General features: G+C 34.1%; 1 protein-coding gene across 9 annotated transcripts in view; it reads left to right on the top strand.

Annotated features, from left to right (window-relative positions):
* LOC145241981 (protocadherin gamma-A11-like) overlaps positions 1 to 18,246 on the top strand; it is a 771,034-nt gene that overhangs the window by 298,683 nt on the left and 454,105 nt on the right. For 4 of the 9 annotated variants that reach the window (XR_013862633.1, XR_013862632.1, XR_013862631.1 and 1 more), the window contains exon 1: positions 15,294 to 16,732. The exons of 1 other annotated variant lie outside the window; for it this stretch is intronic. The gene's annotated coding sequence lies outside the window, so the exon portion shown is untranslated. Of the gene's footprint in view, positions 1 to 15,292; positions 16,733 to 18,246 lie in introns of those variants that run through there. 4 more of the 9 variants (XR_013862629.1, XM_080104854.1, XM_080104853.1 and 1 more) reach the window with 3 other exon arrangements.

Raw genomic sequence — 18,246 nt, 5'->3', positions numbered from 1 at the left:
TATAAATACATTTTCTCACTCTCTATTGTTCTATACGTCTCTCTTCGTCTGTATTTCTCCTAGTCCCACTATGCCACCATCTCATTGTATGCAATGCCTTCAAAATAAATAAAAAATCTTAAATTTCAAAACAGAAACTTTTAAATACATTCATTCAGAGAAAGAAATTTTTAATTTTTAAATCCTCTAAAAGAACAAAGGTATTAAGAATTAAATAAGGAACAAGTTTTTTTTTTCATTAACAAATATTCATAACATAATGCGAAAAAATCGTGTTTTAACTGTTTTACTTTTAATCATAAACAATAAGTCTTCCCTTCATGATTGTAATAAATACATATACTAGCAGGGAGATCAAACATTGCCTGAGATTGATTGATGATAAAAGAATATTTCACATTCTAATAATTGTATTGTTATTAAAATCGGTGTGATTTCAGTACTCTTTGCACCCTTGTTTTTTTTTTTTTTATCCCCCTTTACCTTTCTCGACCATTGTGTGTGCCACCAGCCGGGACGTGATTAAAAGACGAATGACAGAAGTACTTAGAATCATCGTCGTCGTCGTCATCATCATCATCCGCATCATCATCGTATGAACCGAAAGATTTTATTATTAGCATTGGTTTCTCTGATATTTTTCAAGTAAGAATTCTTTCTACAAAACTCGTTTAAAATTTATTCTCAGACACGTGACCGATTGCCGGGATTTCTGCAGACGTTTTTGTCAGTTGTACTTCATTGAGATTCATTTTTTTTTCTTATATGCAGAAACCTGGAACATCTGGAATTCTTAACCAGTATCAACGATACTCGACTCGCCGTGGTTTTCTAGCAAGGCAATCTGGTATCGCCCGGCGTTAGAATTAGTGTTACATTGATTTCCCCCGATAATTTTAAAATTAGAATTTCTTTCTAGAAATACATCGAATATTTACATGAGGGACCACGAGAAGCTTGCCAAAAGTTATTAAAATCTGTGAAATCGTCGATTTTTTTAAATCAATTTGTTTGATTACCTGCTCTAGTTAGGAACCCATCGTGGTGCACCAGGAGGAAGATTCATATTTCTCCCTGCAGTGACTTAGCCCACAATACATTATAGTCTACTTTGTACTATAGAGAAGCTACGTTTTTATTAAAGTATTTTATATATAACGGTTGAATTAAATTTTAAAATGCAAAAGTCAATTATCATGGTTCAATTGCGCTCGAAACAAAAACATTCATTTCGAACATGCCCCTGTCATTGATTTTGTATGCCGGGCTCCTTTGTGTGGTAATAAATTTTCTTAAATACACTCATGATGTTAGGCTGTATAAGATGTTACCTTTGATCAAAATCGTCTGTTCTTTCTTTCATCAGATTATTTCGATTATCGATACTTAACCAAGACATTCCGATACAAAATCTATCTAAGATCATTTATTGTATACTTAGGTATATAACGAATGTATATATGTTAGTTATATGTGATGAGTCTTTATCTTGTTGACGTGTCATCTATTTAATGTGTGTGGTGTCTTTCAATATGTTGTCATTTGGTGTACAAATGCATCTCTTGTTGATGTGTGTATGATGTTATTTTTACGTGTCGACATACTAAACAGTTTATAGACAGAAGGACGGATAAACATATTTTATATTTGCGCTGACAAAACGAACGGCATACCTTGAACCACAACTATTTTCGTCTGTTCCGACGTGCTCCAAAAATGTAGCTATGTCTCGCAACTCAAAGAACCAAGTTGTTTCATATTAGGTTGGGTCAAAAATAATGTCGTTTTTGACAGGAAGTTGAACGTAAAACAAACATTATTTTTGCACCAACCTAATATTTACATTTATTGTGATTGCGAGTTGTTGGTTTCGAGGTGGCATACCGTTTTCTTCTCCACAACTACATATGTTTATTTACCCAGTCCAGTGCTACCATGACTGCCATCGTTTGTTTCTCTACACAACTCTCAATCATAGACTGTTCAATATAAATCTCTACTTTCCTCATGTAATCTAAAACTCATTTCTGTTTCTGACGTCACTCTCTACGTAACATAAAAACACACTATTTGTTGTTTCCAAAATATATTTTGTTTATCCATTTTCTGTGTCCTAAATTCCTAAAACTGCCTGATACATTCTTAGTCATCCATCAAGTTACATTCTTGAAAATTAATGTACATATTTCAACTGTAATTATCCATTTCGCTTTGATAACATTCCTTCTTACATTCTTTTTTTTTTCAAATCATAATAATCGACCATTATAATGCTGATCATAATAATCAACTATTTTACTTTCCGGTGTTTACAACATGACACTCTGACAGATACACAAAGTACATTTGTGTGAATTTTCATAAAAATTTGGCTCAGCGGTTTTAGATTCTGTAAGTTATGAACACGAACGAACACACACACGCACGCACACACGCACGCACGCACACACGCACGCACGCACGCACGCAAACACACACGCACGCACACACACAGTACCTTTTATATAATAGATATATTTAAGGCTATCTGGCGTCACTGGAATCCTAATTTTAAATCATATTTTTATGTGATTTTGCTTATAGTGATGAATGTGCCACTATTTATCAAGACTAAAAGCTACTCGAGGATAAGGATTAATAAAATAGATGGCTTGTCAGTTGAATGATGAAGAATATTATGAGAGGATTGAAAATGATGAATGGAAAAAAAACAAAATTTTGGTTACATGTGAAGACGATTTATCACAAGTAATTGTTGACATTGGATTTTAAGATGTTGTAGTTTGCAGTGAAGCAGTTTATGGGAATGATTTTCGGTAGATGCTAGGCTCACAAATGAAGAAAGGGAAAGTTCTTTGCAGTTCTGGTAGGAAAACTTTGCAAATGATTTTGCGTTATCACAAGAACCGTTTAACATTGACTTCTCGCTAAAGACGACCATTGGTCTTCACTCGAATTCGGGTGGTCATAAACCTCTCTGCGGTCCCAGTTCTCTTTGCACTCATCCAGTGGAAGTCTGATTAGTGCTTTTATCCTTGACCCTTCACAACTGTTTTTTTATCATTTGCTCATATGGCATAATCAAGTTGACACACCGGTTCCCGTTATATTACCAAAGTTAGGCAATGTTGGGCTTGGTCACTACTTAAATGGGTGACCATTTGGCAATTCCAGGTGCTGTATGTGTTTTCCATTTATTTCGGCATTGTTTCTAGTCGTTCTTGACGTCTCTTTGCCGCTGGACTCGAGCAGTGCCGATTCTGGAGAGGTGGGGCTAGAGATTACACAACATTTGCTTCACAATTACATCTGCAATTATCCTTACAGGGGTACCCATGGTCTTTCGAGATTGAACAGAGGCAACGATTTACTCATTAGCTCTCATACGAGGCATCATCAGTGATTGCTCATTAGCAACAACAAGTCTCCCCAGATTTCTAGTACTTCTCCACCTCTTTTGATAACCATTTGAAATCATTTTGTATTATCGCAGTAACCGTTTACCGTTGGTTTTTCACTGGCAACGATTGTTCATCATCTTTTGAATTTGGGTTGCAATAAGTCTCATCAAGATTTCAGTACTCTTTGCACCCTTGTTTTTTTTTTTTATCCCCCTTTACCTTTCTCGACCATTGTGTGTGCCACCAGCCGGGACGTGATTAAAAGACGAATGACAGAAGTACTTAGAATCATCGTCGTCGTCATCATCATCATCATCATCCGCATCATCATCGTATGAACCGAAAGATTTTATTATTAGCATTGGTTTCTCTGATATTTTTCAAGTAAGAATTCTTTCTACAAAACTCGTTTAAAATTTATTCTCGGACACGTGACCGATTGCCGGGATTTCTGCAGACGTTTTTGTCAGTTGTACTTCATTGAGATTCATTTTTTTTTTCTTATATGAGAAACCTGGAACATCTGGAATTCTTAACCAGTATCAACGATACTCGACTCGCCGTGGTTTTCTAGCAAGGCAATCTGGTATCGCCCGGCGTTAGAATTAGTGTTACATTGATTTCCCCCGATAATTTTAAAATTAGAATTTCTTTCTAGAAATACATCGAATATTTACATGAGGGACCACGAGAAGCTTGCCAACATCATAAGTAAAAGTGATTTCTGTGGAACCAACTGGATTCGAACTTGGAACACCCAGGTCGTCAGCCGGTGTCGTTAACCACTTGACCATTGTCACCTCCCAGACGAATAGACTGATGTAAAGGAAGAGAGAAAGGAAAGAAAAAAAAAGAAAGAAAAGAGAAAAAGACAGTCTATCATTGCTAGGTCTATGACAACAGAATATTCTTATTGTTTTGACTCTCGAGTGTATATCCGACAAAGTTAGACACAGTTAATCAACCGAGAACCACGTCACTTTATATAAAAGCATATAAGATATCAACGAGTACACACACAAGTCAAAATAATGAAAAGAATATGATGTTGTCATAGCCCTAATCATGTCACTATGTAGTTTCAAGCATATTTTTGAAATTTCCAAATATTTACAAAAACATTTTAAAATTTAGAAAGAACTTCATAAATATTTGAATATTCCAAAATATTTTGATCCATATTTGAAATTTTCAAAATGGTTTTCATAAAGATTCGGAAATTCCGAAATATTGAATAAAATATATTATAAATACTGACCCAATGGGTTATGAATGGTGTAGTTAATAATAGCAGTAAAAGGACTCCTGAGAAATGCATAGTCTGTACAAGTAAGAGATATGTTCTGCGAAATAAGTGTGTGTGTGTGTGTGTGTGTGTGTGTGTGTGTGTGTGTGTGTGTGTGTGCGCGCGCGCGCGCGAGAAAGAGTAAGAAACGCAATGGCTTAGCGTTCTGGTATACTTGCAAGGTGATCTATTTTACCGTATGTGTTTGTGTGTTAAACTTTTTGTCTCCTTCGGACTGCGACGTGTGCGTTTGCTTTCGCGTGTGAACCGATTCCTACTTTCCCTTTCACTTTGGTAGGCGCGTGTGTAGTTTGCGTGCGCGCTCATTTGGCAACAACGAGATGATACGCAGAAAATAAAAGTGAAAGCTGTTACAAACACTATTGCTCCACATTCTCCACCTTTTTCCTCTTCATCTCTCTTTTCTCTTTCTCACTTTTATCTCTCTCTCTCTCTCTCTCTCTCTCTCTCTCTCTCTCTCTATATATATATATATATATATATATATATATATATATATATATATATATATATTCTCTCTCCCTCGTTACTATCCTTCCTCTCTCTCTCTTCCCATCCTCTCTCTATCCCTCCCCTCTCTCCTCCATCTTATCTCTCTCTCCCTCGCTCTCTCTCTCTCTCTCTCTCTTTAGCGCTTATTTTCTCTCTATCTTTCTTACTCTTTCTCTCCCTTTCTCTTTCTCTCCCCTCCTTTTCTTTTCCTCTCGTTTTCTTTCCCGTTCTATTTCTTCTCCATCTCAGCTTTATCTTTCTTATCTTACATCTTCTTGTCCTTTCTCTCTCGTTCACGTATTAAAAACAAACTACGAATCTACACGTAACTACGAAAAACTCACCCAGTTAAATCTGCACCGAAATCATTTGGAGAAATTTTTGCCGGAAAATAAAATTCTCCTCAAGTCATTCATAACCGATTATCGAGTTACGCATCTGCGATCCGCTTTCTTTTATTCATTTATTTATTATTTATTCATTTATTACATAAAATGAACATAGAATTATTACTTTTTTTTTTTTTAAAAACAATGAATTTGTATTTGGTTATTTTGCTAAATGTTACAAAATTTTTAAAAAAATGCACGATCGCACTCTTTGTTCTGATTTCGTCAATATAAATTCCATCAGTCATAAACACATTTCATTATATCGGTCATACCGTGAAACTGCAGTAAACTGCTAAAAATGTGCATGCTGTCACGCGCGAGCGCATACACACACACACACACACACACACACACACACACACACATATATATATATAATTACTGATACCGATTCTTTATAAATCTCTAAATATTTATGGTCCTGGATATGACCTTAAACTATATCCGATTGTGAAGCCCCAGCTTGCAGGCTTTGAGAAGTGTGGTGCCACCCTTTAATTGCTATTGCTCCCAGGTCCACTCTGATCCGGAGTGGGAGTATCTGTTAGGGTCCCAACTATGGGTTAAATTGAAACCGATTTGAAAAAAAAATATATTCAATTAAAAAAAAAATTTATTCACAATAACTGGACTCTGCATTAAATAACCTGAAAAAAAGGCTGATATACCGTAAAACAAACCAACCAACCCTGTTTAAGCCCCAGTGTACCTCACCCTTTTATTTTAATTTTCTCTTATTAATGAGTTCAATTTACGATAAAAGAGGAAGCATCATTTAAAATCGCTGCATTGGTTCGCATATTTTTAAACTAAACATTAATCAGAAGTGACTTTTCCAGGGCAATTCATTGTCAAGCCCAAATATCAGCTGACGTGATATTGTAAACGAACACAGACGGAATTTGATGAACGACATTATCATTATTTAATTATTTATTCATTCATTTATTTATTTTGTGAATTCCTTCACCGAGCAAATTATTCCTCATAATATATAATATTCAATAGAGAAATTGATTCTATAATAATACATACGCAATCTGCATAGATAAAAATATCATATTTAAGCGTATTGTATGACCGGGTATTTAGTGTATATATATATATATATATATATATATATATATATATATATATATATATATACTAGCATTTCAGCCCGGCGTTGCCCGGGTGTTTGGAGGTGTATGTTGAGGTAAAAAAAAATAGCAGTCAATTTATTTTAACTTTGACCCCTATTATGACCCCTTAAAATTTATAGTTTCGGGCTCAAATCACTTTATTAAGTTAGATCCAGGTTCAAGGAACCTATATCTAAAATTTCAAGTGTCTAGACCCAAAATTGTCGGAGGAGTTTGGTAGAGTTCTTAAAGGTCAAATCGTTTTTCCTAAATCTCAGTACCCCGTATTTCAAATTTCGAGTCTATAGACTAAAAATTGACAGAGTTATTGCGTAGGGAAATGTACACAGACAGACAGACACACAGACACACAGACAGACACGTTCACTTTTATAGATATAATAGATATATATATTAGGGTAAGCTAGTCTCTTAAGCTATGGTAAGAGCCAACTAATATAAAAGAAGGGAAACTCCGAAATTCCATGTTCGATTGGAAAGTTTCTGACGCGTGACCGGTTGAGGGAGTTTGTGATATTCTTTACCAAACGTCACACTCATAGCTTGAGGTCCTTCCCTCGCGATTCATTTAAATTTCCGTTTGTGTTCCTGCTCTTTTACTTTCGTTGTCGGAAAAGCAATTCAAAGAAATGTGTACATTTTAACACGAAATACATTTTACCTTATTGAAATAAAGTAATAAAATTTATTTGTTTTGTTACGAGCCAGCCTGTGTGGGGAGAGAGAAAGTTTCAATCCTGGATTGAGTTAGTTGCTACTAAAAACTGTGATACAGCGAAACAGTCTGTGCATGACACATAATATTACTTCCATATTTGTATGTATACGATTTACTCTTTCGTTATGGATTTTGGAACACAACTCTTAGATATAAGCGGTTCAAATGTGGGTTGTATTTAAATGTTAAATATTAATGAGTCTAAAAACGGGAATGGTAAAAACTCTTCGTGAAAATTCCGATTTTTGTGAGATTTTAAATATACCTGTGAGATATCCATTAATAAATGTATTTGAAATTTCAGTTTCCTTGGAAAATTTTGAAAAGTTTTAGGGAACATAATCTGAGCACAAACGTCGATTCAGAAATCTAGATTTGTTAGATCTGGATTAAACTTGATCGATAATCATTCGATACCGATGAACTTTAATTTCTTCTTAAGACCTCGAAAGTTAAAGTCTTTAAATATTCAACAATTAAAATTATTCAATGGATTTTGATCAAAATTCGAATAAGGATTCTAGATATAAAGTTTATTGTCGTTTTATTTTAATCTTGATATTTATAAGGAGACATAAAGTGATGTAAAACTCTTATCCTCGAGGAATTAATTTAAACGTCCTGTAACGGATATTTTTCTAGAATATGAAATATATATATATATATATATATATATATATATATATAATTAGTTTTGTTTTTTTAAGAACTCCAGCAGAGTGCTCAGTTATAAGGGAAATCCGAAAATAAGAACGTATAATTTATATTTTGTTTACAGAAAGTTTTAGATGGGATAAGTCATTGGTACTGTCGGTTTCATCGGGTTTGAAACCGACGTACCAATGACTTACCTCATCTAAAACTTTCTGTAAACAATATATATATATATATATATATATATATATATATATATATATATATTGTTTACAGAAAGTTTCGTTGTCGGAAAAGCAATTCAAAGAAATGTGTACATTTTAACACGAAATACATTTTACCTTATTGAAATAAAGTAATAAAATTTATTTGTTTTGTTACGAGCCAGCCTGTGTGGAGAGAGAGAAAGTTTCAATCCTGGATTGAGATAGTTGCTACTAAAAACTGTACTACAGCGAAACAGTCTGTGCATGACACATAATATTACTTCCATATTTGTATGTATACGATTTACTCTTTCGTTATGGATTTTGAGCACTTTCAGTTGAATTAAAAGTCGGTCAATTTAGCTCTTATGCGTAGATCATCGTATAACGATTTGATCACTGACTGTCTGACGTAATGAACATTTAAATTAAAATGTTTAAAATTCAACGCTATTTCACACGGTTAATAGTAGCCGAATGGATACGGTCTCCGCTAATCGAGCCAGAGATGTCTCGTGTCGCGGGGTTCGAATCGTTCGACTGGTAGTAATCGTGACACCCTGCACTGAAGAATCACGAAAGGATGAAACACTAGTGTCTGTAGGTATTTAATTATTATAGTAAAAAAAATAAAAAATAATAATAATTATATATATATATATATATATATATATATATATATATACATACACACACACTAGTAGGAAGATCCGACGTTGCCCGGGATTGAATGATGGTTAACGAACGTTTCACTCTCCCATATGTTTATTGCCGTTGAAATCACCTATTTTAAAATCAAATCGATTTATTGACTGCTCAAGTTGGGGTCCAGTCGTGGTGGTGCGTCGAGACGAAGCTTCACATGCCTCCCCGCAGTGATTTAGTCCATAATACATTGTATTCTACATCGGACTGTAGAGAACCTACTGTTTATTTTATAAAATTATTTTACATATAACGGCTGGGATTAAAGTTTAAAATGCAAAAGTTAAGTATCCTGTTTCAATTGTATTCTAAACAGAAATATTCGTTTCGAACGTGCCCCTGTCATATCAAAGAACCTACTGTTGATTTTATATGCTATACCTTTCTGCTTGTGTGGTAATAAAAGTTCACAAATGTACTTGTAATACTATGCTGTACAATGTGCTAATTTCAGTCAAAATTGCCTGTCCATTCTCTTATCGGATTTTTTTCGATTATCGATACTTATCGAAGATATTCAAATACGAAACCTATCTAAGAACAATGCCAGATATATAAAGTACATTTGTGTGAAATTTCATAAAAATTGGCCCAGCTGTTGTGGGGTCTATAGAGAACGAACTCACAAACCCAAATTTCTTATATATATATATATATATATATATATATATATATATATATATATATATATGATTGCAACGTCTTGTCAGGCGAGTGTCACTCCCTCAGACACTTAAAGTCCATGAGCCCAAATGCCTGAGAGAGTATCTATACAAAGATAATGTTACAGAGTTTTAGCTTTGTGCGACAGCTAAGTCTTTCTCTCGGTTCAAAATGTTGAGATTCAGCAACAAGCAAGAGCAAGATAGCCAGCAACAAGTTAAACTGCAGACCAGCTTAATGTCTCCCGCTTTGTTTTTTTTTAATCAGAGATTTGCTTCTCCTAGAAAGGTTGCCTTCACCACGGCTTACGGGAACCCTCTCCACCCCAACACACACATACATACACACAAACACACACGGTGCTTAGTTGGCTGTTGACCCAGAAAAATGGTTCATTCGCCCTTTGGAAGGTCTTGTTTTTAAATCCTTCAGGGAGACTAGCCGCCCTCCTCACCAAACAAATCTGATAGTTTAGTAGCCGGTGATCCGGCAATGAGGCAGGTAGTACTGGGTTACGTGGTAACAGTAGCATATGACATGACCTGACTATATATACAGGGTGACCCAAAAAAACAGAAGTCATTCAATTGTTTTTCTGAGCATTGTACAGTCAACGGAGAAAAAAAAGGACAAAGACCCTACTGTTTTGATGGGGTGTTTTGAATATAATAAACTAGTTATGACCAAAGTTACATTTTATTCTAAAAAAAACACTAAGAAACATGGCCTAATTAGAGTTGGGGCCCTTTTTTTTTTTTTTTTTTTGGTCACCCTGTATATATATATATATATATATATATATATATATATATATATATATATATATATATATATATATATATTATGAAATTTATTGATACTGGCATGTTACGAGATGTAGTTATTGAGAAGTAGGATCTCCTCAGGTGAAAAGTCTGTCTTTTAATTCAGGTACTCATACTGAAAAAGAAAATTACCTTAATTATTAATAACTATAGATCGAAACATTGTTATGTCAGTGTAGTGAAGCTTATATATATATATATATATATATATATATATATATATATATATATATATATATATATCTGTATAAATAAGATAAATAGCTCTATTTATTGTTGAGCACTTTTATATAAGCCCGGTAGAAATTCTTTGGATTTTTATCGTACGAATACATTCGTAACCTGGACGACTACTAATATATAAAGTAATCGTCAATGTTATTTTTGGTTTGTTGAATGAATTTTGAGATCATTCTGTATTGAACATCTTAAAAAGCTGTTGTGCGTTATTTCTCTCTTCGAATTTTCTGCCGCGTGTATTGCCTTGTAATAGTTTAATCGTAAACAGAGATCAATCTCCCATTTAAATGTTAAACATCCGCCATTAAAATAAACTTGGCTCGTAACTCGTGCTTGTTCAAAATCGGTTGACGTTTATCTTGTGCGACCTTGTATCTCTCTCAGTGCCTTTGTTCGTTGGTCGTCGATCAAACACACTTTAGAATTTTTTTATTTTTCAAAGGCGATTATTTATATATAAGAAAATCTAATGTCGCCTAATTAGTATGTTTAGTTACCCGTGCAGAAACAGATTTATGAAATGGAAAAATTGTAAAAATGTGTACTTTTTTGTTAATTTACAAGGAACCTTTAAAAATAGCTTGCAGACATTTTGTACAAGCATTTAAAATTGTCGTAGATGATTGAAAATTCAGTATGTTAGTGCTATACATCTTATGAGATGGAAAATCATTGGTTTACGATTTTTAGCGATTAATAGCAAATTGTAGCCATTATTTGGATCTCTGTTTCTAGAGAAGTTATTAAGATGGTTGTAATCGCCAATGATGAATTTTAAAGATGGCGTATCGACTCGTTTCCTAAAAAAATGTTCATTTTCTTTCTTAACAAAAAATACTTGATCAATTTATATGATTTTTGGAATATGATAGTTTCGTTCTGTGACGAGTACGTATATCATACATATTTTTCTGTATTTGAGGGGGGGTTAATAAGTTGAATTTTGGACTTACACCCAACTTTTCTTACAATATTTACCTACTGCTGGTTCGAGCCAGTTGCATTGACATCATTTTTGCAACCAAGGAACTAAACCTAAACCATCTGTCCCTTCTTTGTGGGGATAAGATATGGTCCAAGCATTACCTCCCGAAAAAAGAAGTGGTTGATTTATTACCGATCGGCTGAGAAATGTCAACGGGTTCGATCTCTTTCTTTTGTCGTATTCTTCCGGGGTGTCCACTTGGAGGGGGTTGGATCCCCGTCCTCTGCGTTAAATTGATAATACCCGACATGGCTACTGTGAAAAGCGGGTAAATCGTCGATTTATTAGATGCGTCTACAGATTTACATAAAAGGCTCCGTCTGTCGGGATTAAGTTTTAAACGGGCATTTTGATCGCTTATCGCGCAAATTCAACGGCCTTTCTTTGAGTTAGGTACCTATAAACACTGTAATAGATAAGTGTTTTCTGTTTCTGCGAATTTTAAATCTCTCCGTTTATTTTCATCGACAATTTTTCTTACAAGGTCCCTCTCCCTTTTAAACGAAAAAAGACTTTCCAACCATTTTCTGATGAATATATTTTTTGTCTGGGATGAGTTGTTTAGTGGAATTCTGCTAACCAACGAAACACGTGTAAGATGTACTTTGTAAAGATATGAATAAAATAATTAAATACATTTCCTGGTTTTGGAATGTTGACCAACTATCTTGGATGCTCATGAAAAATACGGATATACTTAGTATATGTAGGTATAAAATAATAATTGTTTAAATGCCCCCTCGAGGACTGCTACTCGAAAAATATGAACTATATTGGCCATACACGCACTACATTGGGAAGACGTCTCACAGGACATCAGAACACCTCCAGTGCTATTTGCAAACACTTAGAACAAGAACATAACATAATAAACACCACCTCCAAACAATACAAAGAACTTTTAAAAAATAACACTAACATATTAAAAACTTGCAATAATTATCAACGACTAACAATGCTAGAAGCATTAATAATAAAAAGTAAAAACCCAACCATTAATAAAATAAACTTTGACAACAGCAGCCGAATTCTCCACCTATTCTAACACGATAAAGTTGAAGACGATACAAAAAAAAAGGAAAAAGAAAAAAAAATCAAATTAGGCGAAACTACACATAGTAAATTAGTAATAAAAACAGTAAAACAACAGAGAACAAATCAATCAATAAGTAGGATAGACAGGAAGAACAACCCTGACGATGGTCAATCGAGACCGAAAACGTTCGGTAAACTAGGGGACTTTATAAGAACTTTGGATCCCACAACAAAAATACTTGTACGAAAACAAGAATAATTCGAAAGAAAGATTATAAAAAGAAGAACGAAGATCCTCTTCAATAAAATATGTGCGAATGTATATATATATATATATATATATATATATATATATATATATATATAATTAATATGGTGGTTTTAGGTGGCGAACTTTAAATTGACAACTATATTTCTTTAATTGCAGATTTGGCAACTATCGCTTATTTTGAATTCAACTTGGTTTGGCAATTCATTATGAAGAGACTAACACGCGCATTTACAAATTGCAAATAATACGATCAATTTACCGAGATAAACATTTGATGAACTAATGATTTCACGAAACTAAACTGTCACCTGACCACCTCGCTCGGACGATTTGACTCCATTAAACTTTCTTTGGTGATATGTAAAATTCCATGTCTACGTTGATAAACTAGACACAATAGATCACTTAGGAGACAACATTCGACGCGATATTGTCAAAATACAGTCTTATTCAATGCGTAGAGTTGTAAAAATTAGACCTTTAGATTACGTCACATACACGTGAGCAGCATGCAGAAATTGTATTTGAATTAGCAATGCAAAACTTAATCTTTTTATTTTAGTTTAAAGTTCGTATATTGTGTCATATTTGATTTCGTGGGGAAGCAAATAAATACCTAAATAAATAGAAAAAAAGGTACTCATGCAGAGAGTGATCCGTGCTGAAATGATAAGGTTATTATTAAAAAAAAAAAACACATTCTTAACATGGGAAGGGGATCGTGTTTTGTGCCTATTCTGTACTTTAACCTTATAATTGAATAAAAAAAATATCATAAAACTTTAATTAAACGTGGAAATACGATTTAAAAAATAGCGCGGATCCACTCTCTGCATTAGCAACGAAAAAAAAAAAAAGGTTTTTGATATGAATGTCAATACATAATTAAAAAAAAACAATTTTAACACACACACACACACACACACACACACACACACATTTATATTTATTCCAACAGGCAGGAATTGATACCTCCTACATTGACGATTGCGGCCATGAAACACTTAGTATATGTAGGTATAAAATAATACTTATTTAATTATAAATATATATATTATATAAATTCGGCAAATTATAAAATTGGTGTCGTTATTAAAATTTTAAATATTATTACCAAGCTCATTTTTTCCTTTAGCTTTCACATTTTATGAGCAATGTTTCTGATAAAGGGAGAAAAATTGCTGTTTTCTCTGTCGGAATCTATTCATCTCGCACTTCTCGTTGGAAAGTTTTTAACCTTGACGTTGTAGAGTTTGTTTTGTTTTTTTTTTTTAGCTCCTTACATCAAGTGGCATCCTGCCTTGTCTCGGGCTATTTCCATTTTTTTAAAAAATGTATGAAATGAAAAATCATCCAGACAGAATTATGAACGAGAGAAAGAGGAAAAACAAAACCGGATATTTGACCGGTTTCGTTCTGATCAACTCTTTTTTTTTTTTTTTAAATTCAAACGAAACCGGTCAACTCTATTGTTTTTTTTTAATGTCCTCCTGTGTTTTATTATTTTTCCTATTTGTATTTCTTACGTATATATAATTTCGTTATAAAACGGATTCTACTTTGAAATATTTATTTGCACAAAATCTAAAAATACATTATGCATTCAAACGTGTAGTAATAATAGGTGTCGTTGGTTATCCTTGGTCTCAAATACTTAAAATTGTCTATTCTATCCTCAACTAGAAATATTTCAGTCACCACAGTACCACATTCACTCCAAGGGGTGCCCTACTTAAAATAAACCCAAATTTGAAAAAGTTTTATCGAATTATTTACAGTAATAACTTTTTATTGGCGAGGGAATAGGGAGAAGAACAGGAAGCAACCAAAATTGGTTAATAAGGCTCTCCCAACCCTTTGTAAATTTTTTTTTTTAGTTTGCCGAAAACGAGCAGGTCAATCTCCAAGTGGGAGTGGGATCTAAGTGTGGGTGAAAAGAACTGGGTAGGGGAGTTGGGGAATAGGTAGAGTCCTTCCAAGATGAGATCGCATGGGGGTCAAGGATGAAAAGAAATAAAAAAAAAAATGGGGAATGGGGGGGGGGGTCTTCGAGGCTTTCTATAACCAGGGAGGGTTAATGTTCATTTGCTCTACTAGATAAGAGTCTAGAAGTTAAAAAAAAAAAAAAAAAACGGATTCTACTTTGATTCACACCCGAAAGCTGAATGTATATTGTGCAGTGTGAATCGGAAAGGGGAGGATCGTAACATCTAGAATGCACCCCCGCTTTTTTTTAAATTTTTTTTTTACATAGGCATAACCACTTATCACGGCCCAGAGGCCACTCGAGGATAAAGGTTAAAGAGTGTACAGTAGAAATTGGACAATAAAGTAACTGTTAGTAATGGAAATTCAGTAAATTTGTTAACTTATATGGAACGGCTCATCAAAAACTTGTTTACATTAGACTTGAAGACAACCATATTGGAAAGCAGGAAAACGGAAGACAATTCCACAGGCGTGCAGTTCTAAGAAAGAAACTTTGTTCATGGAATCTATGTTTACGTTTAGGCACAGATAAAGAGTTCGGAAATTAGTGATAGTGTTTTCTGCTAGACGGGTGTTTCTTGTGAAAGTTTGGCGAGGGGGGGCATAGATTGGAGCTCAGCCGAGCACTTGCCATGAAAATCAGAGACAAACTCGTAACATCTCTTCTGTGAGAAAGAGGTTGCAGGGAAGAGAAAAGGACATTTCCCACAAGGCTACGAAGTGTATTTTGAACTCTATCAAGGCAGGATAAGTCCTTTCTATCAGCTCCTTCCCAAATGTGGCAACAGTACTCCATCCTTGAACGTACCTGGCTCTTATATAGGTAGAGAATTTACATTAAAAAGTTGTTTAGCTTTTATCTTTCTGATGTTTTTTTTTTTTCGGTGAGTTTATTCATATTATATGGATTCTCCAGACTACTGCCCTTATCTTGAGTGTTATTTTTACAACGTTCGTTCCGGTAGATATAACCTTCAACCTTCTTCAGACTCTGTGGGTGTTTCTGCCGAACTCCAGAATCTGGACGGATTTTAAACGGTGCCCTTTATTAACTGCACGGGGGTAGCATACTTCCGTGCCATCAGTCATGTTTGGATAGAGGTTGGAAGCAATTGTATTTTTCGGTCGCCTGCACTGAGAATTGAACCTTCAACCTTCAGGAGAATATCACTTTTACAGTTGATTTTTCCAAATTCTCTAACTATTGCGTCGACTGAAACGTTGTGAAAATGACACTCAAGATGAGAACAGTAGCCCAAAGAATCCTAATAATACGAATTTACTTTTCTGTTCGATAAATTAACTACATTTGATAGAATTAACTTGCTCTCATCTAAAAAGAAGGTATTTTCTGTTATTTTTAATTAATATGTCTTACTTCCGTCCTTTTTGAACTAGGGATTAACGCTGCTGAGCTAACGTTTCTTTCTCCGTACGACAACAATAATAATAAAGTCGAGGAAGAAAGTCTCGAGTTTCCAAACGAAACCGAAGAACATAAACCGCTCTACCCCTTCCCTCAAAAAAAAAAGAAAGAAAAAAGAGGCGAGAAAAGAGTCTGTGGTTGAAATGGTAGCATTAGCATTAACAATAACAACAGCAGTAGCAGCCGTGGTAGCACTGAGCACGTTGTTCACTGTATCTCGGCTCACCGGAACACATTTCAACAGCGACGTTAGAAGACTCAACAGCATTTTGCCATTGCAAAGGTGAGTTCATTTGGTTTGTCGGAGCGTTTGTCGCCGGCTCTTTCCTCCTCCTCCTCATCCTTCGCCTACCGCTCATACTCCTCCTTCTCCTCCTCTTTAGTGCCGAATTTGACTTTTTATAAACTAAGTGCGTTAGTCCCGGTTAGTTTTAATTTGTTACCAATACTTTATTGTTTATTTTTTGCAGGAAAAACTTTTCTTTTTTTTTGTTTTTATGGTCAGCATTTTTTTTTTTTTTTTTTAATTATTTAACTGAAATTTTTTTTTTTAATTATTTAACTGAAATTTTGGTTTATTATTTATTTTTAAAATCAAATTTTACTTTTTTTTTATATATATATTATTCTTCGTTATTTTGTCTGGGAATTTTATATTCCAAAAACGTCGAACTATTTTTTTTTTAATTTACCGGCAAAAGTACATAGTTCAATATTTTTACTTTGTGCAAAAGTTTCTGAAATCTTGACATCGAAAAAAAAAAAAAAAAAAAAAAAAAAAAAAAAAAGGGTAAAATTACAAAAATATGATATTTTAAGAAATGTCATACATATTAATTAATTTTAATAAACATTGCATTATATACGACATAATCACGTTGAACCAGTAGTTCTCGTTAGATCACCGAAGTTAAGCAAGGTTGAGTATGGTCAATACTCAAATGGGTGACCATACGTTGTGTTCTGAAGAGGGATGGGCCCGCCGCCAAACTATTCTTGCCGAAGACATGCTGCATGACATAACGCAACTCAAACACCCAAAGTACCGGGGGAGGGGGGCCTAAAGGATTTACCCATCTTCATCCATTCTTTTTTTTATAAGAATTAAGTTTCCTGTACGTTTCCGAAATTTTGTCTCCTGCTTCGTATAAATATTTTTGTGCATCGTTTTTTTAATTATTTTTTTTTTTTTTTATCGATTCTGGTTCTGTCTAGGTCTAGGAGGTCCACCTTCCCAAGATTTGCCTCCTTTTGGAGAAGGTGTTTATTTCTAATCGTTTAAAACGCCACTACCGTGGAATGCTGACGGAATTGCTCGGGCATTTTTCAACCAAAGTACGCGTGTCGCTTCACTAGTACGCTAAATTTTCACTCTTACTTGCACACACAAACCGGACTTGTGTCTAACCTCCTGCATAGAAAGTAAATACCAGTAAAAGAATTGTGCTATTAGGTTGATGCAAAAACGATGTCGTTTATATATATATAATATATATATATATATATATATATTAGTTGAACGTAAAAGAAAACATTATTTCCGTACTTGACCAACCTAATATTTGGTGTTGAAGTTTAGTTTTCATTTTTTTTTTTTTTTTTTAACTAGTAAAATCAGACACGAACCCAACATCGAAATATCCCCACGGTCGGTCCACCTCTCTCCAAAATAAATAAAAGTAAATAAAATATTTCTTGTCAATCTTTTTCTCAAACCAAAACTTTACTTTTGTACACCTTCCGATTGGGGGGGGGGGATTAGACTTCGCTAATGTTTGCATTACTGTTTCTATAAAA

Source organism: Euprymna scolopes, chromosome 21 (genome assembly GCF_053919585.1).
Source record: "Euprymna scolopes isolate OS-2025 chromosome 21, ASM5391958v1, whole genome shotgun sequence".
NCBI lineage: Eukaryota > Metazoa > Mollusca > Cephalopoda > Sepiida > Sepiolidae > Euprymna > Euprymna scolopes.
This window is presented reverse-complemented; position numbering and strand designations above follow the sequence as displayed.